This window comes from Ambystoma mexicanum, chromosome 2p (assembly GCF_040938575.1).
Source record: "Ambystoma mexicanum isolate Mex_15411 chromosome 2p, UKY_AmexF1_1, whole genome shotgun sequence".
In the NCBI taxonomy this organism is placed as follows: Eukaryota; Metazoa; Chordata; class Amphibia; order Caudata; family Ambystomatidae; genus Ambystoma; species Ambystoma mexicanum.
The window spans coordinates 1,156,462,509-1,156,490,291 of NC_090923.1; the positions used below are offsets into that span (position 1 = coordinate 1,156,462,509).

At 45.8% G+C, this 27,783-nt stretch overlaps 1 long non-coding RNA gene across 1 annotated transcript; it reads right to left on the reverse strand.

Annotated features, from left to right (window-relative positions):
• Window positions 1-19,020: 19,020 nt before the first annotated feature.
• Window positions 19,021-27,181, reverse strand: LOC138567257 (uncharacterized). Its single transcript, XR_011302147.1, has 2 exons — window positions 26,657-27,181; window positions 19,021-21,739 (listed from the first exon to the last, which is right to left on the reverse strand). It is a non-coding gene; the product is annotated as an uncharacterized lncRNA (long non-coding RNA).
• Between the last annotated feature and the right edge of the window lie 602 nt (window positions 27,182-27,783).

Genomic DNA, 27,783 nt, shown 5'->3' on the forward strand with positions numbered 1-27,783 from the left:
TGCGAGAGGGTAAGGGGGTCCGAGGGGGAAAGGGATGAGGCTTCTGTTCTTGCTAGGGCTAGGTGTGAGTTTTTAGGGAGGGGAAGGAGTGTGGTTGGGGGGGATGATGGTGGGGGTTGATCGGAAAAGCGGGGGGGCAGGATTGTTGGGCAGGGTTTGCTCGGGAGTCTAGTGAGGAGATCGTGTATGATCATAGTAGGGTGATCGGTGGAGGGGTTCGGAGGAGCACTGGTCTTAGGGTGGTTGGCTCGCAATCATGCCCCTCTGGCTTGGTGTTTGGAAAGGGGATGGATGGGGGATGAGGTGGAGAGTGGGATGATTTGGGGAGGGGGAGGCAGGGCTGCCAGGCAGGGGCAGTGTACTGGGGACATTCCCGGTAGGCCTCTGTGGATTGAGTGCACTCATGGTAAGTAACTGATATAGATGGGTTGGACGATTCGGTTCACGCTATCCCACTTTGGCTATAACATGGGATGTTAATTGTTCACTCTTTCTGCGATTAACAGTACCACGGGCTGGTAAGTACCGTTTCAGATGCAAATTTGAGTTCAGCTATTCACGGTTTCTGGGTTCAACTAGGCAGGGTGATATTATTCACATATTCTAGGTTTTAATGTACTAATTGCAGACTAGGCTGCATATATGCCTTTAGGCGGTTTTGAAGTGTAGCTAGACCTTACAATATGCTAATAGGGGACCTAGCTAGTTGCAACTACAGCCCAGTTATGCTGTTGGGTAGACTTTCTTCTAGCAGGCCCGGATACAGGTATGCTATTAGGGCAAATTTCGAATGTAACAACGCCACAGATATGCTTTTAGGTGGCCTTTTAGTGCAATTTAGGGGGACTTTCAAAATTCAGTTATGACACAAATATGCTATAGGGTAAACTTTCGTCGCAATTATGACGTAGGTAAGCTATGGAGGAAGACTTTGTAAATCCAATTATGCCACAGATATGCTATAGGGCAGACTTTCTGAATGCAATTATGACACAGCTAAGCAATTGGGCAGTCGTTCTAGACTTTGGCACAGTGACGTTATTAGAGACACTGTCTAAATTCTGCTATGCCAAAGTGATGTTGTTATATATATTTCTAAATTCAACTTTGGACGGAGAGAATATTAGGCACACTTCTAAATTCAACTTTGCACAGAGGCGAATATTAGGTACACTTCTAATTCAACGTTGCATAGAGGGGATATTAGGTACACTTCGAAGTTCAAGCAAGGCACCCTATTAGGCACACTTCTAAATTCAATTTTGCACAGAGAGGATATTTAGGAAACCAAATTCAACTCTGCACTGAGAGGATATTAGGCCCTTTTAATTTCAGCCAAGGCACGCTAATAGGTACACCTCTAACGTCAACCACGGCAAGCTATATCAACTTTGCACAGAGAGGATATTAGGCAATCAGATTCAATTTTGCACAGAGATAATATTAGGCGTACTTCTGAGTTCAGGCAAGGCACCCTATTAAGCACACTTCTAAATTCAACTTTGCACAGAGAGGATAATAGGCAAACTTCTAAATTCAACTTTGCACAAAGAGGATACTAGGCACACTTCTAAATTCAACCAGGGCGCGTTATTAGGCACACTTCTAAATTCAACCAAGGTACGCTAATAGGTACACTTCTAAAGTCAATCAGGGCACGCTATTAGGTACACTTCTAAATTCAACTTGGCGCAGAGAAGGTATTGGGGACACTTCTAAATTCAACTTTGCACAGAGAGGATATTAGGCAATCAAATTCAATTTTGCACAGAAAGAATATTAGGCACACTTCAAAGTTCAAGCAAGGCACCCTATTAGGCACACTTCTAAATTCAACTTTCACAGAGAGGATAGCAGGGCACGCTATTAGGCACGCTTCTAAATTCAAGCAAGGCAAGCCATCAGGCACACTTCTAAATTCAACTTTGCGCAGAGAAGGTATTAGGGACGCTTCTACATTCAACTTTGCACAGAGAGAATATTAGGCACACTTCACAATTCAACCAAGCCACGCTAATAGGTACACTTCTAAAGTCAACCAGGGCACCCTATTAGGCATACATCTAAATTGAACTTTGCGCAGAGAAGGTATTAGGGATACTTCTAGATTCAACTTTGTACATAGAAGGTATTAGGCACACTTCTAGATTCAACCAGGGCACGCTATTAGGCACACATCTAGAGTCAACTTTGCGCAGAGAGGATATTAGGCACACTTCTAAATTGAACCAGGGCACGCTAATAGGCACACTTCTAGATTCAACTTTGCGCAAAGAAGGTATTAGGCACACTTCTAAACCAATTTTGATTAGAGTGGATATTAGGGAGCCTTCCAAGTTCAAAGGTGGATTCCCCCTTTCTAGGTGCAACTACAACATAGATATGCTATTAGGCACACTTTCTCACTGCAACAGTACCATAACAATTATTTTTAAATGCAATGCCACCATAGTATGAAGATTAGCTTCTAGGGTTGAATGGTAGGGTAGTAAGGCATGAAGTAGTTGCTTCTGTCACCGCCCTTGCCACACTTACTTATTGTCGGCTTCTTGCTTCTCCTGCTGATACCTGCAGATACGATCTGGAACCGTCACTGTAGGGGCCTTCCTTTGCCTCAGATCATTAGCCGATGGGCTGCCAGGCAGAGGGCTGCCTTGGGAGGCCCAGTAATGAAAGGGGGAGCTTTTCGTCAGGACCAATCAGGGCCATCAGGAGGCAATCCGGACGATCAGGGATGGAGGGAGCGGGAGGAGGGAAAACACGGAAAGGAGATGGTCTGGGGGGAGTGAGGGCTGCACGGGGTGAAAGCGGGCTAGGGGCACCACCAGAAGGGTCTGCAGGCAGGAAAATAAACAGGCCCAAAGTGTCTTAGCAAGGCACAACACTCACCTGGAGGACAGGGGAAAAGTGAGCAGAGCGAGTGCAGTGCGGGCCGGTAGGCTCAGCTGCTCTGATGGGAGCACCAATCGGGGCTAAGCAGGAAGCAATCTGGCCAAACAGGGGTGGAGGGAGGAGGGAAAAACACAGAAGGGAGACAGTCTGGGGGGAGTGAGGGCTGCACGGGGTGAAAGCGGGCTAGGGGCACCACCAGAAGGGTCTGCAGGCAGGAAAATAAACAGGGCCAAAGGGTATTAGCAAGGCACAACACTCACTTGGAGGACAGGGGAAAAGTGAGCAGACCGAGTGCAGCACGGGCCGGTAGGCTCAGCTGCTCTGATGGGAGCACCAATCAGGGCTAAGCAGGAAGCAATCCGGCCAATGAGGGGAGGAGGGAAAAACACGGAAGGGAGACGGTCTGGGGGGAGAGAGGGCTGCATGGGGTGAAAACAGGCTAGGGGCACCACCAGAAGGGTCTGCAGGCAGGAAAATAAACAGGACCAAAGGGTCTTAGTAAGGCACAACACTCACCGGGAGGACAGGAGAAAAGTGAAAAATAGGTTGGCTTCCTATTGCCCTGAGGTCAGGGCTGTTGTAGTGCACCCAATGGGTACTGCATACAATCTTGCCTAACACCCAGGATTACAGGAACAGCATCGCTGCAACCAGACAGAAGCCAGCTGGACCCTGTTCGGACTTGGGGTACTTACCTCTGTGTCTTTAGCTTGCTCTTCTCAGTTGATACTTGCAGTAGCTGCTTTTCTAGAGTTGATATCAGCTCTAACTTTCACAAGTGTAACAGCTTGTAACCCTACAGTGATTTTTCTTCGACAAACTAACTTTTTGCAAGAGTTTTACTATCTAAGAAGTAGATCCATAGACTTTGCTCGAATTGACTTTGGCTGTCCTGGCTCCCTTCGCACTTCTATTACATTTGACTTTGATTCTTACTGTCCCTCATAGTTGATGCACTTGTTTTAAACTAATATTGCTGGGAAAGGTTTTTATCTAGATTTCATTGGAAGATTTAAATGGCTCACATGCACCATCACAAGTGACTAGAACACAGAATAAACAGACTAAAGCTGATCTAATCCTTTTCAGGTACTTTATAAGCAAATACGGTTTTGAGTAAATCAAAATGACATGTGCAATGCACTGGGCTCATGACATTTTCTACAATACAGAAATGAAAGCACATCAGTATTTCATATTTTCCCTTTTGCAGTGATAACAGATTCTACTCTTAAGGCTAAAACATAACTACAAGCACATTTCATAGTGCTGCTTCCCCCGTGATAGTTTTTTCCCACAATAAACGTTAATCACCCTTTTTGCGATAGTTGGCCCAAACTCTATCTTTGGCCTTGAAACTTAGCATTTGTCTTGGCAGCTTAAAACCTTCAGTTATGTTTGAAATCTGCTTCTTGGACGGTGAAGAAAAACAAATGAAAATAGCTATCAACGTTTGTAATTGTAAAAAACTACACACACCTCATTTGTACTGTATGCTCACCTAAAGAATGCTTGAAACATTCACACCAACAGACTCAGCGAGGAATAGTTTCAGTTTACCCTCGGCTTCAGCATGGCTGCCCCCAGCCCCCTCTGCGCACCTCCCTTCCTCTGCAGCATGACAAACCCTGAAAGACACTTGCCATCCCCACAGTCAGCAAGTCCTCTGGGAGACATCTCTAGACTCTCTCTGCCCTTCCCTTTTTAAGGCCTCTCTCTGTGATCTGCCCATTGATGTATGTTTTCCTACAGAAAGTGTAAGAATTGCCTGCCTCTGGCTAAGATGTCAGATGCCAATCAGACACCAGCTCCTCTGACCAAACCTCTAGAATCTTCCAGAGAACATGTGCTTTGCCTGTTGCAGTCATACAGAGATTCAGGGCAGCAAACTGATGCCAAAAGTTAACTTTCTCTGTTCTGGCTTCCTGCAGCAGAACATGAACAATGGGGCTACTTTGAGCAATGTGGCTTTTCACATTCCACATCTTCATTACAGAAACAGCTTTACGACTTGCATTTTTCAAGCAACACCGCACAGCCTATGTTTGCGATCTCATGAAATGGGCCAATTTCTACCCATACTCTGCACCCATGTTTTGCACCAATGAGCTATGGATTGAGCTGTAAATATTAACAAGGGATTAGAGATTTGTAGGTTAGGGGTTGGGGTTAATAATTGTTAATCGTATGCTTCATTGCAACTCAGTCTGTGCTATGCCATGGTGTGGTGCACTATGCTACCGTATGGCTACCATGCAACGCTAGGTTCACATTTTGAGTTTTGCATTGTAAACAGAGCTGACTCACACCAGATTCACATCAGTCTCAAACCAGAGTCTCACCCCTCTTGCTGTTAGTCTGAGATTTCGATGAAATTCAGGGCCTCTTTCCCTACAGCCATTACCCACAATCACTCACTGTACTCCCTTTCACCACAATCACTTCGCTCATCTACTTGCTTTAATTCTACTTCTCACTCTTACACAAAAGATAGTATCTTTCCAAAAAACACTTGCCGGCCGATATTTCCGAGATATCTCCTTGACTCGAGGAAAGGAGGAGCGCAATGCTTTTCATTACAACACTGCTGCTCTCACTCTCTTGATCACTAGTACGGTCGTCTCTACAACAAAACTGCCTTTCCCCGACTATAGGAAGTTTCCCTTCACTACTTCAACTGACCAAGAAAAAAATCGAGGCAAGGGCTCTGCCCGCACCGTCAATGCAGTATGAAAGTTGCCAAGGGTATACTTCAGGAATAAATCTTTGGGTGGACTTAACATACGATGCCACCTTACCTTCAGGTGAGGGCTCCGTGTTAGGCAGAAACCTGTGCAGTTCCCTTAGGGAACACTGCAAAAAGTTTAAGACTACAGGAGTAAGCAGTAAGCCGAATTGCTAGCAGTCTGCACTACCCAGATTTACCTGGTAGCTGTGGCTGAGAAGTCAGACCTCTCTCAAGAAGAGTTAGACATTATATAGAGTATACACAATAGGGCCAAAAATACAGTAGCACAATCAAACACTGACCAGAGCTTTAGTATAAAAGTATATAATTAATTATTTAAAAACACACTTATAAAAATACACTGGCACTAATATATCAAGCAAGTTCAAACACAGTCACTATAAGTATATACACCTCCCTAGTTAATTATTCGACAAGTCTAGGTTAAGACACCACTTTTTAGCAAAACAGAGGTGAGCGCGTAACCGTAGATGGCACTCTAATAATTCGTTTAAAAAGGTAGAGAAAGGCAGATTAGGGAAATAACACAGTACCAACACTTTTAAGAAACCACAGCAAGTCAAGAAATGCAGGGTCTACTGTAGGGACAAAAGTTCATAGGCCAAGCCCACTCTTGGAAAGAGCAAGGCGGAATGTTCCCAAGGTCACACAGTGGAAATGCACTCAAAGTCTTTGCAGAAAAAAAGTCAAAAGAGGTTGGATCAGTTCAGAAAGGTACAATTTAGCAAGTCGAGGGCCAACCCAGTTGGAAAGGAAAGGATTTATGGGACACCTTGAACAGTCCGTTGAAAGGGAGGCGAGGCAGGACACAGTACCTTAAATGGAGAGAACGTTCCAGCGGGGGCAGTTTTTCCTGGCAGCGGGTGCAAGTCGTGGCATCGACTAGAGGAAGAGATGATCTCGACGAGGAAGAAAGCTGGAGGTCATTGCACTGCCGGGGATGAAACCAGCCGCGGAGTTCCCGATTAAAAGGTGCAACGCTTTTATTCGCAGTAGTGCTGAAGCGTGGCTATCCGGCCGCCGAGGTGCTTGGCACCGGCGATTCGACCACAACACGTCCAGGAAGGTGAATAAAGGTGAACTGGTTGGTCCCACCAGTTCGAAGGGAAGAAGACTCTCCTGGAAGAAGATATCCTCTGTCGTCGGGGAAGAGGTGAGGTCGTACAGCAGGACTCCACCGGTGGTGTCGTCATAGATGGCTCAGCTTCTCCCCTCTTCGGATTCTTTAGGTCCTGTGGCGACTTCTGAAGTTCCAGTCCCCAAAGCCCTGCTTTTATGCAGAAAAACCCCCATTCACCAGCCTAGCTGTCACTCAAACATGCTAAGAGTGCGACTTGAGTTGCCGAGGCAACTCAGTCCAGGGTGCCTATTCCCCCTCCCACACATCCTGTAGACCCCAGACAGAGTGGCACCACATTTGGAGGCTTCTGTGCAGAAGCCCGCTAAAAAGTGGAACAAACGGCTCAACTTGGGTTAGAGTTTCAAAGGCGAACATAAACGTCATTTTAAAACCGAGTCCTGGCGAAAAGACCTAACCAGGGAATTAATATTAAATAAATAACCCGGCGGTATCTTTAACATTGCACCAAAAAGTGGTGCGTTTAAAATCAATGGGAAAAGCCCATAGGAAATATTCCGATTGGAATATTTTGCGTGGTATCCACTGCCACCAGCCAGAAACTTGACAAGGGGGGACAGGACAGTGCCCCCTTGAGAAACAGACCCAGGGGCAATCGAATTACCCCTACCAGTACTTCCACACTATGATGGTTTGTACTGGTTCCGTTCACAATTTAAGACTAGTAAAGCCAATGGTGACTTTACATGCCCTGGGAGACAGTAGTCAGTCCCAGGGTATGGCGTCTATGTTTGGGGGTCACTATGACACCCCTGTGTTACTGCACTGAGGGTGCTGTGTAACACACATACCAAACCCACATGAGGCCCTATGGAGTAAAAGACCCCATAGCCCATAAAACACATTCACAGTCAAAGGACACTCTCAAATCATGCCTAAGAGTGGGAGAAAAAGAGTCTCCCTCTTAGCAGGAGAAAAAAAACAAGCCCCAAAAATCCAGCAAAGCTGCTGGGGGACTCACTAGGTTTGGGAAATTAGCCTTACCAGTGAATTCTCCCTAACACTCGCCCCCCCCACCCCCAGACTAAGGGACAGGAGGATTTAATCCACTCCTGGATGAATCTCATACCTCTAGTTGATGACATACATCCTAGAGAGACCATCAGCATTTTGGTGGTGACACCCTGACCTGTGCTCAATGGTGAAATCAAACCCTTGAAGGCAGATTGACCATCTCAATAGTTTTGGATTTTCCCCCTTCACTTGCATCAACCATCTCAAGGGTTGGTGGTCAGTGTGAATAACAAAAGTAGAACCATACAAGTATGGCCTAAACTTCTTCAGAGCCCACACACTGGCAAAACACTCTTTCAATTGTTGCCCACCTTGTCTCAGGATCCTTCAGCTTTCTGCTGATGAAGCAAATGGGGTGTTCCCTACCTTTCCCATCCAGTTGGCTAAGGACTGCACCTATACCTACATTTGAAGCATCTGTCTGTACAATGAAAGGTTGGTGGTAGTCAGGAGCTCTCAGTACTGGAGCTTGGCTAAGAGCTTTCTTCAGGTTTTCAAAGGCCTCATTGCACGCCTCATTCCATCTGACCTTCTGACCTTCTTAGGGAATTCTGGAGAGGAAATCACATTCAGTGGAGAAGCTATGGTCCCATATTTCACAATGAAATTCCTGTAGTACCCAGTGAGGCTCTCACCTCGGTCTGAGTAGTAGGTGTTGTCCAATTTTGCACAGCTTCAATCTTGCTGGGCAAAGGCATTATTTCACCACCTCCTACCTCATGTCCAAGGTAGACCACTTTACTCTGCCCAATCTGGCATTTACTTGCCTTTATGGTCAGATTGGCCTTCTCAAGAGCCTGCAAAACCTGTCCTGGGTGGTCAACATGCTCTTCCCAGGAGTGGCTGAATACTGCAATGTCATCCGAGTATGCCATGCAGAAGTCCTCCATCGCAGTCAGAACCTGATTTAAAATCCTTTGGAGGGTAGCAGGTGCATTCTTCAGTCCAAAAGGCATAACCTTAAATTGGTATAAGCCAGCTGGGGTAGAAAATGCAGTTTTCTCCTTGGCATGGTGTGTCGGGGCTATTTGCCAATAGCCTGAAGTCAGATCAAATGTGCTGAGGAACTTGGCTGCACCAAGTTTATCCATCAGCTCATCTGTCCTTGGCAAAGGATGGGCATCAGTCTTGGTGACTGCATTAAGAGCTCTATAATCCACACAGAATCTCAATTCCTTGGATCCTGCCTTTGGTACTAACACAACTGGGCTAGACCATGGACTAGTAGAGGGCTCTATTACCCCGAGGTCCAGCATCTTGCTGACCTCTCCTTTGATGTGGGATCACACATGTTCTGACATTCTGTGCCCTCTGCTTTTGACTGGCAGACAGTCACCAGTGAGTATATTGTGCTGGCCCCAAGGGGTCAGGCCTGATGAAAGTGAGAACAGGGAGGCAATCTGATTCAACATAGATTTGCACTCTTCTTGTTGCTCAGGTGTCAGACTTGAAGAAAGATTAACTCCTTCAATCTTTTCATCCAAAGGTAGGCCTCTGAGGAGATCAGGGAGAGGTTCACTCTCTTCCTCCTATTCTGCTGAAGTTAGAAGCAAAGCTCCTACATCAGGTCTGGAGACATAAGCCTTACGTCTGTTGGTGTGGAAGACTCTGGGAGCCTCCTTGGGATTGCCCAAGTCCACCAGATAGTTGACCTCTCCAAGTTTACCCACAACCTTGAAGGGTCCCATCCATTTGTCTTGCAAGGCCCTCTGCCTTGTTGGAATAATAACGAGAACTAGCTGGTCCCGAATAAACTCAACCATGTTAGCCTTTTGATCATGCCAATGCTTGACCAAAGCTTGTCCAGCTTTCAGGTTATCACTAGCTTCGGCCATCATGTATGACATTCTCCTCCGGAGACCTATCACGTAGTCGGTCACTCTGACTGGCTTGGGGGTAGGAGCACTCTCCAACCCCTCCTTAATCAGGGCCAATGCACATCTGACTGGATGGCCATAGAGAAGTTCAAAGGGAGAATAGCCTACTCCCTCCTGAGGGACGTCGCTATAAGCAAAGAAAAAGCATGGAAATAGACTGTCCCACTTTTTCTTAAGGGGTTCTTCTAAAGCACCTATCATGCTCTTCATGGTTCTGTTGAACCTGTCTACCAATCGATTTGTGTGAGGGTGGTATGCGGTTGAGAACTTGTAAGTAACTCCACAGTTTTTCCACATGGCCTTCATGTAGTGGGACATAAAATGTGACCCCCTGTCAGAGATTACATCCTTAGGAAACCCAACCCTGGTAAAAATACCAAGGAGGGCCTTGGCCACAGCCTGAGCTGTAACACTCCTCAAAGGAATTGCCTCAGGGTACCTAGTAGCATGGTCTACTACAACAAGGATAAACCTGTTGCCTGAGGAGGTTGGAGGATCAAGGGGACCAACAATGTCAATCCCTACCCTCTCAAATGGGACTCCCACCACTCAGAGAGGCACTAAAGGTGCCCCATTCTTGGAACCAACCTTACCAGAGGTTTGGCAGGTATGGCAGCTCTTGCAAAACTTATCTACCTCAGCCCCCATCTTTGGCCAATAAAAGTAGAATGAGTGTCTTTCCTTGGTCTTCTTGAAACTCAAGTGACCAGCCAAAGGAATCTCATGGGCTAGTTGCAAGAACTGGAGTCTGTTCTCTTGAGGCATTACAAGTCGTTTGCAGTCTTCAGGTGTAGACTCAGTTGGTTCACTGTATAACAGGCCATCTTCCCAGTGCAACCTATACTTCCCAGGCTCTTTCCCATCAGCTTGAGAAGCTGCCTGGTGGCGGAGACCTTCCAGAGTTGAACATTCTCTTTGTCCCTTACGAAAAGCTGCCCTGCTGGGTCCACCTTCTGCCAGTAAAGACTGCAGCTCGGGATGGTCAGCAGGATCCAGATCTCCAATAAGTTCTTGGCCTCCTACTAGCTCTTCTTCAGAGTCTAGTTCAACCACACAGGGTTGTATCTCCCTCTCAGCCTCAGCTGGAGGTGGAGTTACAGGTGTAACTTTGGACAACCTAGGGGAAGTCCTTGTTGGAAGCACTGGAGTGCTTGCTGCTGGTTTCCTTTTAGAAGTCGTGGGTTGCCCCTTTGCTTCTGACTTTTCAGCTATTGCAGTAACTAGCTCCAGTGGCGTAGGAGTGATTTCTTCTATCATCTCCTGAGAATAACCTCTCAAGGTTTTCTCTCTTGCAGGTCTGGTTAGCTCCTGTAACCTTTTACTAGGAGGTCTGGGGCTGTGTGACACAACTCCAAGAGTTTTAAGGTCATTTCCCAACAGAACCCTTCCTGGTACCTCACATTGTACACTGACAGGTATCTTCACAGTCATATCATTGCACTAGATGAGAACTGGTAACTGGGGACACATCTGCACAAGCCCTCCAGCTAACTTGGTGAGGCATTTGGGTGCCCTAGCAACCTCCTCTGCCTTGAAAAAAGATTCATCCACCACAGTTATGCTGGCCCCAGTGTTCCTAATGACAGGAGTCTCCTGACCATTCACCTGGACACTGTCCTTATAATACTCTTTAGTATTATCTGGGATAGAATTATAGACATCTACATTCTGTTGTTCCCACAACCCCAGGGACACTAAAGAAACACTGGCTGAGACTCCAGTGGGTTCATCAGCCAGTAGTAGAAAGTTTGCACTTGTCATTGGTACTTCCTCCTCTGGAGCGAAGGCTAGGGAGACAAGTTGGACCCCTGAAGGTTTACCTTTACATCTGGGATCCCCTTTCACATGGTCAGGAGAGCTACAAACATAGCATTTACCAAATGCTTTTTGGAATGGTGGCTTGCTCTGACCTCCTCCTGGTTTGGCACCAGAGGGGACACCATTCTGATTTGGTTTCCCCTGTGGCTTACCCTTATGGTTTTGTTTGGGGCTCTTTTTGGGATTGGAATTATTAGAATTCTCTTTGGAGTCCTTCCTACTCTGTTTCCCCTCATCCTTTTTCTGAGTTTCCCCAGAGTCCTTGTGAGTAGCCCTGTTGGCAGCCCACAGGTCAGCAGCCTTAGCTAGCTTCCTAGAATCTAATTCCTTTGAATCAGCTGTCTGAGCCCAGGAGAGCAGGCATCATAAATTGACTCCAACATCATAAGATTCTTCATTCCCTCATAAGTGTTCACCCTGTAACCCTTAATCCATCCCTCTAAGTTTTTCAAACTTCCACTCACCCAGGTAGCCCAAGGGGTACCATCATGCTTTTTGAGGGTCCTAAACCTCTTAATGTACTGGGAATGGGTCTTCCCAAATCTAGCTATTAAAGCTAGCTTCACACATTCATAATCCTTCTTATCCACCTCCCCCAAATCCATTACTGCATCAGTTGCAACAGGGGGGGGAGCCTAGAGAACAACCAAGGAAGTAACTCATTCCCTGAAATGTCCTGGAGCCCATGATTATACTCAAACATAGCCAACCAATCTAACACATCCAACTTAGGCTCATACATACCCACAATCTCTTTAGGCATCCGGGGTCTTTTGGGACTGGAACTCCTAGAGGATCCGGAGAGAGAAGCATTTTCAAAAGACAATTTCTTCATCTCTAGCTCATGCTTGAGCTCCATTCTCTGAGCCTTAGTTCTTGGTGCCTTTGTTCTGTTTGGGCATTAAGTCTCTTAAACTCTAATTCAAGCTTAATTTTCTCTAGTTCCATACTTTGAGGACTAAATGTGGGACCTGACAAAGGTCCAGTAGGTACAGCTGGTATAGCAGACAGAGGCCCAGGGGGGGGGGGACAACTACAACAGCCTCACCCTCCTCGTCTGACTGTGCCTCAGGGTTATCAATACTTTGATCAATATCAATATCATCACTGTTATCTACATTTGCTGGAAGGGTAGGCTCCTCTGAGCCACCATCCAGACTTTGGTTTGCTAACAATCTTTCTATTATCTCAATTTTCTTGCCTTTAGTCAGGAGATTCTTATGCTTACAGAGAACTCTTAATCAATCAGAAGTTTTTGTAGCAAGGGACTCTTGACTATAACTTTCCATAGTTGACAGGTTTAGAAAATAAACTTTTTAGTGCTAAGCTTTGTGGTTAGTTGCACTAAGGTACTTAAAAGCACATTAAAATGTATACTCAATACAAATCCCACCGCTGTACACCAGGGTTAGGCAGAAACCTGTGCAGTTCCCTTAGGGAACACTGCAAAAAGTTTAAGACTACAGGAGTAAGCAGTAAACCCAATTGGTAGCAGTCTGCACCACCCAGATTTACCTGGTAGCTGTGGCTGAGCAGTCAGACTTCTCTCAAGAACAGTTAGACAGTATATAGAGTATACACAATAGGGCCAGAAATACAGTAGCACAAGCAAATACTGACCAGAGCTTTGGTATAAAAGTATATAATTATTTATTTAAAAACACACTTATAAAAATACACTGGCACTAATATATCAAGAAGTTATACACCTCCCTAGTTAATTATTTGACAAGTCTAGGTTAAGACACCACTTTTTAGCAAAACAGAGGTGAGCGCGTAACCGTAGATGGCACTCCAATAATTTGTGTAAAAAGGGAGAGAAAGGCAGATTAGGGAAATAACGCAGTACCAACACTTTTAAGAAACCACAGCAAGTCAAGAAAGGCAGGGTCTACTATAGGGCCAAAAGTTCATAGGCCAGGCCCCCTCTTGGAGAGAGCAAGGCGGAATGTGCCCAAGGTCACACAGTCAAAATGCACTCAAAGTCTTTGCAGGAAAAATGTTAAGAGGTTGGATCAGGTCAGAAAGCTACAATTTAGCAAGTCGAGGGTCAACCCAGTTGGAAAGGCAAGGATTTACGGGACACCTTGAACAGTCATTTGAAAGGGAGGCCAGGCAGGACACAGAACCTTAAATGGAGAGAATGTTCCAGCGGGGGCAGTTGTTCCTAGCAGCAGGTGCAAGTCATGGCTTCGACCAGAGGAAGAGATGATCTCGACGAGGAAGAAAGCTGGAGGTCGTTGCACTGCCAGGGATGAAACCAGCCATGGAGTTCCCGATTAAAAGGTGCAACCCTTTTATTCGCGGTAGTGGTGAAGCGTGGCTATCCGGCCGCCGGGATGCTTGGCACGGGCGATTCGACCACGAGTCGTCCAGGAAGGCGAAAAAAGGTGAACTGGTTGGTCCCACCAGTTCGAAGGTAAGAAGACTCTCCTGAAAAAGATCTCCTCTGTCGTCAGGGAAGTGGTGAGGTCGTACAGCAGGGCTCCACCAGTGGTGTCATCGTTGTAGATGGCTCAGCTTCTCCCCTCTTCGGATTCTTTAGGTCCTGTGGCGACTTCTTAAGTTCCAGTCCCCAAAGCCCTGCTTTAATGCAGAAAAACCCCCATTCACCAGCCTAGCTGTCACTCAAACATGCTAAGTGGTGAGCCGGGCGGCTCACCACTGGGCCAATAACACAAGAGTGTGACTTGAGTTGCTGAGGCAACACAGTCCAGGGTGCCTATTCCCCCTCCCAGACAGAGTGGCACCACTTTTGGAGGCTTCTGTGCAGAAGCCCGCCAAAAAGTGGAACAAAGGGCTCAACATGGGTTAGAGTTTCAGAGGCGAACACAAACGCCATTTTAAAACCGAGTCCTGGCGAAAAGACCTAACCGGGGAATTAATATTAAATAAATTACCCGGCGGTATCTTTAACATTGCACCAAAAAGTGGTGCGTTTAAAATCAATGGGAAAATCCCATAGGAAATATTCCGGTGGAATATTTTGCGTGGTATCCACTGCAACCAGCCAGAAACTTGACAAGGGGGGACTGGACAGTGCCCCCTTGAAAAACAGACCCAGGGGCAATCGAATTACCCCTACCAGTACTTCCACAATATGATGGTTTGTATTGGTTCTGTTCATAATTTAAGACTAGTAAAGCTAATGGTGACTTTACATGCCCTGGGAGACAGTAGTCAGTCCCAGGGTATGGAGTCTATGTTTGGGGGTCACTATGACACCCCTGTTACTGCACTGAGGGTGCTGTGTAACACACATACCAAAAACACATGAGGCCTATGGAGTAAAAGACCCCATAGCCCATAAAACACATTCACAGTCAAAGGACACTCTCAAATCATGCCTAAGAGTGGGAGAAAAAGAGTCTCACTCTTAGCAGGAGAAAAAAACAAACCCCAAAAATCCAGCAAAGCTGCTGGGGGACTCAATAGGTTTGGGAAATTAGCGTTACCAGAGAATTCTCCCTAACAGTCCCATCAACCGGACAAGCAAACTGAAGGGTATCAGGACAACCCTCACAATTGCTGTGCGATGTGGGATACCACCTCACACCTCTAAAATAACAAGCTAGGTAAAAATATATACAAGGGACTTGCAACGTAAAAGAGTTCACGCACTCCCTGAAAGCACTCACCCGTTCAATCCCAGTAACCTGGATTAACTTCACGCACATACTCCAAGTCTACCCTTACCAACCCCCTAAATAAAAAATACCTCTTTTACCCCATTTCCCTTCTTGCTTTACCCCTCAAGCGCTCTCTTGTTGTGTTCTGTCAAGTTGTCCCATACAAATAGACCACGGTACCGTTTCTCCAGGGAACAGACGTGCCTTTAACCAATATGGTGCCCGCCAACCTCTGTTTTTCACCATGCACGGAAGACTGTCCCCGCAGAGAGGTGTCGCAGCCGAGTTGTGTGAACAGGAGACCCCAAACATCTCGGAAAGCCTGGTGTCCCTAGAAGGTCACCAAATTTATAGAGGCCGGACCCTAATTACCTTAATGCAAAGCAGGCCCCCCACTTTAGGAATGAGTGCATGTTTGTACGTAAACCAAGTTTATTGTACAATCGTCCAGGGACGAGCTAGATGATGCAGTAGAGTCAAACTAACCCCAGTTTCATCAAACTACATAAGTTGACACATTATATACATTTTTGCAACAGTTAAAACACTCCCATATATTTTATTACAATATACCCTCCACATATGATTGGACAAAACATCTACAAAGAAATCCCATCTTTCTCCAAATCTTCCATTCTCATTGGCGGCTTGTTATCTTAAATACCATCTCCAGATCATATTCATAGCACACCCCTTCTTGGGATTTGTCAATAGTAGTTTGTGACTTCATCAAACAGTTTAAACATTTGTGTATAAACATTTGTTACTAGTAACAATTGACCTGAGCCCTTTAACCTAATTGCACATGGTTTGCATAGATACTTCCAGTGATATGAAGGCGGCTGAGTAAACAGGTTCTCTTTGAACTGACGATATCCATCTCATCCGCCCCGGCTTACTGGATCTATTGAAACATTCTAATTTAAATAACTACCATTTCGACATGCACGTCATATCTGAGAATACAATTGAAACTCCTGTCTCAATTACTTTAGCTTCGGGCGCTAATTACCCCATATTTATTGCTGGTGAAAATCAAATGGCTGGTTCCCTCTGCAAACTTCAAAGCACTTGCATAGTTTACATCAGTTTCCTGCGGAACTACCAAGCCATAAACACTGTGTCCTGTTCGACTGCTGCCCTTCTGCATGGTTAATCATTATTCCCCTCGCAGCTCTCAATCCTGCAGAACTAGATTTTCCCAGCCACCTGAAATTCACTGCACAAACTGATGGCTGCAAAGTCGAAATGCATTCATAAAAGCCCACTACATGCAGATTTATAAACTCCCTTTATATACGTTCCTCAGTGTGCATGCATGTTAAACTGTCATGTTTACTTCACAGTGGGTTCTCTATGACCAGTCCTCTTCCTTGCATGCACATTATGAAAACACTTTGTTGATCGTGTTTTATATTTCATTTGGTGGTTTTGGCATTTGTCTTTCTATGCGAGTTCAAAGCTAATATGTATCAATTTAACCAAAAAGTAACATTAAGTAGCATGTTCCATTCCCATTTAACTACACTGCATACATATGAAATTGCAATATCGTGCCCAGTTCGCTGCACCGCAGTCATAAATGTTGCGCGTGGAACATGAAACCCTCCATCGTTGGGACTTTTCCCGACTACCCCAAGAGTGTCCTCGGACAACCACAAGGGTAGGATTTCAGCATTGTGTTCCATTTAAATCAAACTGGGTTTCATGCACGTGTTTGCCTAGACAAGCTTCATAATTGTGGGGAAATGAACGCCTTTGGTCCGTTTAGAGACCTATTAAGGAAGAGCTCTAGCAACATGGCCAATGCCACCATTAGATTTAAATTTTATATTCTTCTAATAATAGGCAGTGGGAGTTTATCCCACTGGTCAATCTGTTATCCCAGCTTCTGCACGGATATCCCAAAGTTTTTCAAACAGTGGCCTCTACATATCTTTAAACCAATATCCCCAAGTATGTTACCCATTTTTCCACTTAAGGTCAATTTTTTGTGTCCATTTGTTACATCTACTGGGGGATAGACATCAGATTTGCACTGTTGATATGAATGCCAGAGGGTTATGCTAAAGGTTTGTACACCGCACACTGTTGCTACCTGCATGGTTTCTTTGTGCTCTGGCGGATCTGTTAGGCAAGGAGGAAGGTGGGTAAGTTAATAGGACTGAGAGAGAAAAAAGAGCAAGAGATCTGTGGTGTGCTGTTTGCAGCTTCAGTTTGGTTAAGTAAAAAACAAATGAACAGGGTCACAGAACCCAAAAACAACCACCCCAATGGCGGATTTCACACACTCAACAGTAGTTGCTGATTATTCAACAATTTTACTATACATTATAAAGTGGCACAGGAAGCTCAATATTTATAAAAATAAACTCAACAAATGATACAATTCGTTTTTATCCAGAATTAATAGCTTGGATTCTTAATCAAGAACAAGTACATATCCTGTCAACCTAAAAGGATCACATGGCTAACATATCATAGACGAACAGTACAGGGTGCTACGATGCACAATCATAAAACAAAGTGAAAGGTGAACACTGAAACTCAGTCAAATAGCCAACGCAACTGTGTTTCGGCCTCCAAGAGCTGGATTTTAGCTGCTTTCGTATGGGCCTTCATCAAGACGAGGATAAGTGATGGAAGGAGCATCCTGCGGATTCCTGGTTTGTTGAAACCACAGTGCAGGGTAGCAGACCATCTGGACTATTGAATGCTCCTGACGCGGACAAAATGGTAGTCCCGTGCAAGTGTCCAATCTTGCGCTAGTCAACTGTACCCAATGGAATTTCCAAGTATGATCTAAATATTTGGCAGTCTTCACTCCCCAAACATAATGCGCAGCCTGCTATCTACAGATGACACATTGCAGAAACCTGAGCATCAAACAATGGCCTCCTTTCATCGCAGTTACAGATTATTCGGTCTTCTAATCTGTTCGAAAACAATTTTATTGGTCACAGAGTGAATCTATTCACACCTGCAAAAGCTGGCGATCATTCACAGGTCAATTAGCATTGCAGCTCATGCCCAGCCTCTTACCAATTGTGTGGCAGGACCAACCCCCACTTCCAAGAAGACTACGGATCACCAATTATGGCCACCATAATTCAATGCATAAATTGTTCTCCAATGTCAATCCTCAGACATGTCCGAGCTCACGTCTCTCAGACACTTCTCTTTTGCTTATTACAAGCTTTGCTGCAAGCCCACTGCCTGCCATTGGCGGGCTTTCGAGGCTCGCAGCACGTTGTCTCTGCAATATGTACAGGACAGCAGATTCGGCAATGTAGGCACCCCCAACTTTAGAAGGTCAATCCATGCATACGTGGGTTGTCCACCAGGACATACCCTCACCTGGGCCATGGTTAGGTTCTGGATCACAACAGGAATAATGAGGAGGGTCAGTGAGGTATCCGAGGTTTCTCAGAAAGCCTCCATTACGGTCCTCCACTCTTGGACACCCCTAACCTGCTGCTCCTGTTGAGTTGAGGCCCTTTCAACGCCCAGACCTCCCTCCTCAGCCCCTGTGTGATGATTCACACTTATCCCACAACCTAACCTCAGGAGTGAGGCACCGGTCTCCTCCTGCAGCTCAGTGGATGACAGGAGGAGGCCAGTGCCAAAATGAATCCTTGAATCACCGTGGGGCGGGGGTTGAGATAAATACACCACTGGTGTGAGAGTGACTTCCTATGTCTCCAGCCATAGCATAATCAACCCTTGCAAAGGGTTGCTTCTCTTGGGGTATATAATCTCACCAGCAGGATTTGGCCTTCAGATACAGGTTAGAGGAACATCCACAGGACCTATGGGAAAGAATTCTAATGGTTGTGGGTGCGATTTCTCGCCGTCCATAACCAGTACAAGAGGGACCCTGCAATAACTCAGACAGAAAAGAGCCAAGTTAACATTACTTTATTAATGCACAAGCATTCGCGAATGGGCAGCAAGTTCAAACGTCTCGCAAAGCAAGTCGTCAAAGTGCCGCGCTTTGCCCTGCACATCGTGGTCCTTTTATACCCATCTGTTTTACATTGTCATACATTGCTGCACATAGATTATGTCCACCACAAGGCGGTTCCTCCCAGTCATGACTTTGCATCAACGGTCAACAGTTCAACATCTGCTATTGTGGTTTCCTGTTATCTGTTATTCGCTCTCTCTCGTGCCCCTCTGTGTATCTCTGTGCACGAGGCTGTGCTTACTCATTCCTTCCCCACCCGTAATCTGCAGATAGTTTTAGCAGGCTCAACATGCTTCGACATACAGTGACCAAACACAATTCTTCTGTTAAAACAAGTTCTTGCCAGGTCAGCAGGTCTTAAATGTCGCTGTATAAAGAGAAGGCCTCTTCTTTTAACAAAGGGTACATTCTTTTAACACATATGGTGATTAGTACAAACTCCAAGTGTGAGCACAACATTACATATGTATGCGTACCTTCAATCCACCCTTTGCTCACACTTGAGCATCAATCTAAACAGTCCTAGCATAAGCAGATGGCAGGAAAGCAACATCATCACATACTGTATGTACCATAATCTTCTCCAGGCCTCCCATGTCAAAAAATTCCTGTTGTACATGGCTTTTATCCATTGGATTTAGGCGCGTTATGCTGGAAGAACACATGGAAACACAGCACGACACACATACCGGGAAACATTGGATGCAGAGACAAATACCTACAACTATTGCCGCTAGAACCAGTATAGGCGTAAGAAGTTGCCATCCAATTTCTTTCAGGAGCTTCATCCACCAGCTATCTCCTGACCCTTCCTCCTGGTGGATGCTATCCGCCACTTTATGCAGTTTGTTTACTCCATCCAGGATTCCTGTACTCCCTTCTGGTATGTAAACACAGCATTGGGATCCCACCAAAAAACAGACTCCGCCCCTTTCTGCAGTGAGTATGTCTAAGACATACCTATTTTGGAGAGCCACTAGCCGAATTGCTTTCATTTCATAAGTGATGTTTTCCATTAGGTCTGCAGATTCTTCGATTACGAACTCAAGGGCCCTGTTTAGCTTTTGGATTTCTTGACTGTTCATAAAGATGCCCGCTGGAGGAACCAGGACCCCCATCAGATCTATAAACGTTTCCCATCCTGTAGGTTGATACGTAGGAATTTTTGGGTTTACTGCTCGTTTATTTCTGCTGTGTATTTCTTTATGCAGAGTAGACGGGGCATATACCATCACAGCCGGCATTATTCTGGCTATGTAACATACCCCAACAAAATCTTTGGCTAACCACAAATAAGCCCTCTTGTTACAGACGTAGGCATGTCCTTCAATCTGTAACAATCCCTTTGTGTAGTTATTTAGATTCACCATTTGACTGCACCCCGAGATCATTCTTTGATTACCTCTTGCGCTCCTCTTAAAACATATATTCTTTGGCCTAAACTCTTGTGTGATGGTGATAGGGGGAGGAGGTTCTCTTACTATCTGTACCATAGCAGGTGCAAGCCCGATTCCCTCAGTTTTGATTTTATAGCGTATCTTTTCCTTTAGAAGGGTTTTGTTCTCTCCTCTAACATAACAAGCGGTATTCGGTATCATGTATTGCTGTGCTGACACTATTCTCATGTAAATTAATGTACACCCGGCATCCTCAGTAACTGGCGATGCGTACACTGGGATGCCTTCACTGCTATGTCGGGGCATGTGGGTGCAGATCCAGCAATCAGTTTTATTCACTACCCCATATGTTGTGTTTATTATCTTCACGTATTCATTTTTAGCATAGTCTTCCGGGTCGTGTTGGTCATAGGCATCTCGATTCCTGCTCTTGACCCAATCTGTTCTCCCTGTTTCATTTGACTCGGGCAACAGGTTCTTTAATTCATATCTAGATGGATGTTCCAGATACCAGAATATTATGGCAAATGCTATTAGTACTACTATCGTGCATACAGAAAACAAAATTTTGCCTCTTGTGGTACAAACTGGTATTTTCCTCTTACCTTCTGTGTTTGAGGAGCATACACTTATCCGTTCAGGGACTAAACCAGCATACACGGGTGTAGACATAGTTCAGTATATGGCTCAGTATACAGCGTATATCAGTTGCAACCTAGCGATATAGCAATATCCCCTATTTAAAGCACCAGTGTCCTTATTACTCTAATAGTGGTAGGTCTCACTGAAAACCTTCATCCGATCTGTCCCACGTCTCGTAGTGCCTGTCCCAGGAGGGGAACGCCGAAGGCCCTTCAGGCTACAAGCCCGTCGTCTTCAGTAAGGCACAATTCTGCTAAAACCAACAAGAGAGTCCAAATGTTCATCTCCCTAATGATCAAAGTTCAAAACAGTGTCCTTACACGTTGCTTGGCACATACACGTCACGGGATCGGAGGCGATGGGCACACCTACTAGTGGCATCTGGCAGTACTGTTGCAACCTGGGGTTGGTTGGTTCCCTTTTCTGGATCCACGTGGTACCAGTGCGATTTGCCATCAACTTTTACCGCAGTTTGTGTTGCGAGGAGAACCTGAAACGGGCCCCTCCATCTGGGTTGCAGTCCGCTGGTGCGATCGAAGGCTTTTATAACAACCCAGTCACCGGGCTGCACGTCGTGACCTTCTCCTATCAGAGGAGATGGAGCTACTGCGTTCACCTGTGCATTAATAGAAATCAGTCTATTAGTTAACCCAATACAGTACTGTTGTAATGCAGGCCATGCTTGCTCAGACAATCTCTTAGGTGATATGGGGGTCCCAATACTTGGTGGGCGCCCCATAACAATTTCGAAAGGAGATAAACCATGTGTACGCTTAGGCATAGTACGCATATTCAATAATGCAATAGACAATGCATCCGGCCATTTCAGTCAAGGGCATCCAGTGTTTCAATATGCATTGTGCTGTGGAGGTGGCACTATTGTCCCGCAGGGGATATGCTTCCACCCATCCTGAGAACCCACATTTCATCACCAAACAGTAGGAATGTTTATTTACAGGCTCCAGCTGTATAAAGTCCATATACACCACCTCAAAAGGGCAGGTGGGTAACTTACTGTGGCCCGCCGGGGCCGGTACACCTTTCCCCACATTATATAAAACACATATTTCACATTGTTTTGCCCATTGGCGACAATACATTCCCAATCTTTTGTTGTACCACACAGTACTTAAAACTTCTTCCATAGTCCTTGCGTTAACGTGAGTTGGACCATGAGCCACACTCACTATCACAGGTAAGTATGCGTCAGGTAGTACCCAGGTGTTCGTTTTGGTATGTGCCCATAGCCCATCTACCGTCTCCTCATATTGATCATCCTTGTGCCAAGATAGTCTTTCTTCAATGGTTGCATCTGCTTGGATTTCCTTTACGCGCTCCTTCGTCCCTTCCATAGTCACATCCCTCCCCACTATGAGCTGTCGGGCTTCCCACCGAGTGTCCCTTGTGGCAGCTAGTTTAGCCATCTGGTCAGCCAAAGAATTTCCCTGCGTGACATAATCCAGTGTTTTTTTATGCGCTGAGCACTTCACTACGGCCACCATTTTGGGCAGCGTAAGGGCTTGCAATAATTCAGCAATCAATCGGGCATGTTTAATAGTATCACCTTGGGAGGTTAAAAACCCACGCTCTCCCCAGAGTTTACCAAAACTGGAAACCACCCCATGAGCGTAGGCTGAATCAGTATAAATTGTCACTTTCATACCGCTGCTTAACACTAATGCTCTCGTTAGCGCAATTAATTCTGCTGCCTGGGCCGATTTTTCACACACTTTCCCACTCTCAATCAACCGTTCCCCTGTAGTTACTGCATACCCTGCTGTTGTCTCCCCATTTGGCAGTTTGAAACAGGAACCATCACAGAATAATATACCCTCATTATCAACCAGCGGGGTGTCTTGCAGGTCTGCTCTACCCTTAGTGTGTTCTTCCATTTGGATCACACAATCATGCCTAATGTCATCAGGTGAGGTGGGCAAAGGAAGCAGTGTCGCTGGATTCAAAGTGTTACACCGTTCAATTTTTACATTACTGGCAAACAGGATCATCTCATACTGTGTGAGTCTAGCTGTAGTCAAATGCTGTGTATGCACTCTATTCAGAAGAACATCTACCGTATGTGGAACCTTTACTGTTACTTCACTCCCTAGGATGATACCTGCACTTTGTTTTAGGGCTGTCGCTGCTGCAGCTACTGCTCTCATGCATGGGGGTAGGCCTCGAGCTACTGAGTCCAGAGTGCTAGAAAAATATGCACATGGTCTCTGTTTACCCCCTTGTTCCTGTGTCAAGACTGACACAGCGCAACCTTCCTGTTCATCAACAAAAAGGCAAAATCTCTTAGTATAATCAGGTGTGCCTGTTTCCAGCTCCCGTGTCTACCAGACATCTCAAGTTTCGGTGGGGGCCGATCCTAATAGAGGCATAAGGCCCCCTTTGGTCTATAGGAACCTGCACCACTCCCGCTATCTCATTCCGGCATCCTCAGGACATATCGCTTGTGTTATCCTGAAAATCATTGTTATAGTATACCCCTTCTCCACATTCTTCACCCTGGCATACACCTTGTACTTGTGTCGTTTGTTGTGGCTGATACAGTAGATTGGGGGGAGGCGGGGCCGGCCAGGGAACATCCCCTCTTGCTTGTCCGTCAAAGGCATTGGGTTGAGGGGGTTTAAACATTCTATTGTCTTGGTTGCCGTACCCACCAGTCCTATTTCCTGGGGCAAATGTTGTCTGTGAAGGGGGCCGTACGCCCCTTCCTCTCCCACCACTCTGGGGACACTGGGATTTCCAGTGTCCGGGTCTCTTGCAGAAGGCACATACATCTTGGGGTAGCCCATCCCTCCTCCCATATAGCGCACCTCCTTGCACTGTACCTCTTCCTGTCCCTTGGCCCCCTATCATGTTGCTACTATAGCCCTGTGACGGGCCGTTATAATTGTAGTTATACCTGCCTTGGGGCCCTTGATGCAACTGTTGCATCAACACTTTGGTTTTTAAATCCTTCTCTTGTCGTGCCTTTTGTTGTCCCTTCACTCTTTCCCCTCTTTCGTAATACCTAGCCATTTCGAGGAGATCCCGGGGGTTCCTAGTCATCCATGTACTTTCTGCCCTCCTAATGTTCTCCTGAATTGGCCCGTGGAGCCCCTCTACAAAGTTTGTGGCAAAGTACCGTTGGCCCGTTTCAGACCCTATCTCTAGCCCACTGTGCGCTTTGAATGCTGCTTCATAACGCAGAAAGTACTGTGCTACTTCCTCACTTGCACCCTGTATCACAGCGGACAGTTTCTCCACATTCACATCAAATGGGGGTAACACCTTTTCTAGAGCCCTCAGGACTGCCATGCCATGCCCCCTTAGGGGTTCAGGATATTCCTCATGCAGTTTTCTATTTTTGCTCGCATCCATTACATCTTTCCATTTTATTGTTCATTGTCTTTGGCACGAAAGGGGGTCCATATTTCTTCTGGGACAATGGCTAACAATATGTTATCTACATCCTCTACGGTAAATAACCCTGGTCTGAATAACTTTCCTACTTCCTTGTAGAATCCTGCCGGGTCTATACGGGGGTCGGGGATGGACTTGGTGATATGCATTAATTCAATTCGGGATAAAGGGACATACACATAGGTGCGCATCATGTTACCAGTGGCTGCCTCTATGGTGGGTTGGCACTCTCTCATTGGCATTAATAGTAACTTTTCCGTATTTGTTTGTTCACTCACAGGGGCCTGCGCTGGTGGCGAAACAGAGGATTGATGACTAAGAGCTTTCTCTTTTTTATTTTTCTATAATCTTTTAATAGTTTCTCCACCTTAGCCATCCTCCATTCTTCCGCCCCTGAATCATCCACTCTTATATTAGATAGCAGTTTCTTATCCAATTCCGTCCTAATCCTATTCCACTGGGACACATATCTAGGCTCCTTTTCCTCTTCTATATCATCCACCCTAATAAGAAGATATTTAATTACGTTTACTTGTATAGGCCAGCCAAGGCCCTCCATCAGACTCACCAGGGTGGACATGGACTGCGAGTGTATGGATGCTATCATACGATTAGCTACGTTTTGGCCCGCCTGGTCTGCATCTTTGAGTTTAGCCTCTCTTTCCCTCACCTCTCTTTCCATGCCCTCTTTTCCTTCTCCCATTCAACACCGCCCCTTATGACTTCCGCTATTATGTCGGACATACATCCCCATAACTGAACACTGGACGCAGTCACTGGTAGTAACGCGACAGCGTCCTGATATGCTGAGGGCAGATCCGCAGTACTCTGTCCTCTCAATTTACAGTTACCCTCATGAAAGGTATATAGTTTAGTGGCCACTGTCCTAAATTCCAAAGGTGTCAAACACCCCAATTAGTCCCGTAGGCTGTCATTGAGGGGTGTGCCATACAGCCCGGTCATAAGGATTTGCAAGTCTCCATCTCTATCCTTTTCTACAGTAGTCGTTCTCCTATGGTCTATCAACCTATCTGGGTCCCCATACTTCATTGGGAATTCCACCCTTTCACCCTCACTGTCTGCCGGTGGAGCTGTAGCTCCTGGAAACAATAATTCAGTCGTTGTTTGTTCTGCTTCTAGCCCTATCACATCTTCATATCGAGGCACCGGCACGGCAGGATACATACCCCCACTGTTCTTAATCATCATATGTCTATCCAACTGATCTAGCCTCTCACCCTTCTCTTTTATCTCTAGATCATGTAATTTTTGATTTACCGTTCTCTTCTGCTCCTTTGCTTTTTGTTTATTGTGAGCATTGCGCCTGCGCATTGCTTCTACCCTCCATAGTCGTATAGCCTCAAACTGTGCGGGTCTAACCCGTCTTTTTACTAACTCTATTTCTACTTTGGATATGCGGTCCACATCAAAGGACCCGGTGTCTGGCCATTTATGCTCAATCAAATCTTTTGTGTATTCGGACCATTCTTTTAAGAACAATGTTGAATTCAATCCATGTTTAATCAACATATCAAATGCAGGGGTTCCTTCAAGAGGGGCATAGTGTCTCTTGCCTATACCACTCTTGCTGGAAGCCGCTTGACCCATTTTGTTGGTATACCACAATTGCCTAAAACACTCACCTTTCCCAAATATGCACCTATTGGCTAACAATAATAATACATCCTCCTGGCGTATCTAACATATCATATCATCATTTCAACATTACTTCTTCATAGACGGACTTACCACCGTCCTCTTCACAAACCCTGAATCATTATTTCCTTATTCCATCATGCATCCGTCCATACCACTTATCTTAAGGGTCCCGCCAGAGTGTTCCGGACCCGAAGGGCGACAGCCTGCTGTTCCACCGCCGACGGAGCCGGAAAAACAAGGATGACGCGTTGGTTGCAATCAAAGGTGCGGATTCAGTTGTTGGGGCCCCGTGATCAATTCCTTCTCCGGTTCCGCCGCGGCGTTCCTCACCCAGTGACGGACTGTCGCTCCTTCGCGTCCCACTTCTGACACCAAAATTGTGGGTGCGATTTCTCGCCGTCCATAACCAGTACAAGAGGGACCCTGCAATAACTCAGACAGAAAAGAGCCAAGTTAACATTACTTTATTAATGCACAAGCATTCGCGAATGGGCAGCAAGTTCAAACGTCTCGCAAAGCAAGTCGTCAAAGTGCCGCGCTTTGCCCTGCACATCGTGGTCCTTTTATACCCATCTGTTTTACATTGTCATACATTGCTGCACATAGATTATGTCCACCACAAGGCGGTTCCTCCCAGTCATGACTTTGCATCAACGGTCAACAGTTCAACATCTGCTATTGTGGTTTCCTGTTATCTGTTATTCGCTCTCTCTCGTGCCCCTCTGTGTATCTCTGTGCACGAGGCTGTGCTTACTCATTCCTTCCCCACCCGTAATCTGCAGATAGTTTTAGCAGGCTCAACATGCTTCGACATACAGTGACCAAACACAATTCTTCTGTTAAAACAAGTTCTTGCCAGGTCAGCAGGTCTTAAATGTCGCTGTATAAAGAGAAGGCCTCTTCTTTTAACAAAGGGTACATTCTTTTAACACATATGGTGATTAGTACAAACTCCAAGTGTGAGCACAACATTACATATGTATGCGTACCTTCATGGTCAATCTATGGCTAACAGTACCAGGGTGGAGGATTAACCCAAAAACCTGTGAGCTTTTGTTCTAAGAGGACCGAATGTCCTAGTCCATAGTCCATTGCTCGTTCTAAGTCACAGGAGCCTAGGAGTGCCTTGCCCCCTGCACTCCTTGAATTCATTCAGTGGAACTACCTTCTCCATAGGAAGGCGAACTACCAGCAGGAATTCTACTTCCCTTCTTGGGTACTTTTCAGACTATTATTCTCGCCTACCACAGAAGGCTTGGCTTGTCACCTACTCTAGTAACAGTGGCTACCACCAGGGTCTGGGTATACATCACCTAGCACGCTAACGCAACTCTGCCACAGTTCTGGTGGTGTTTGTCTCCCACGTGGCTCTTGGCTACAGCCTCAAGCAGGATCTGAAACTGGCCACAACCTGAGCTCCCATACTAAGTAGCCTTCTCCTCTCACCGCTATCTCCCTTTCAACTGGTTCCTTCTCTGAAAGCACGCCAACTCTCCATAGCACTGTTTTGTCTTCTTACTGGTGGTTTGTGATTACCTGCTTTATACGGCTTCCACTGGCCTAAGTGTCTCAGTAAGCATGATTGGCTTA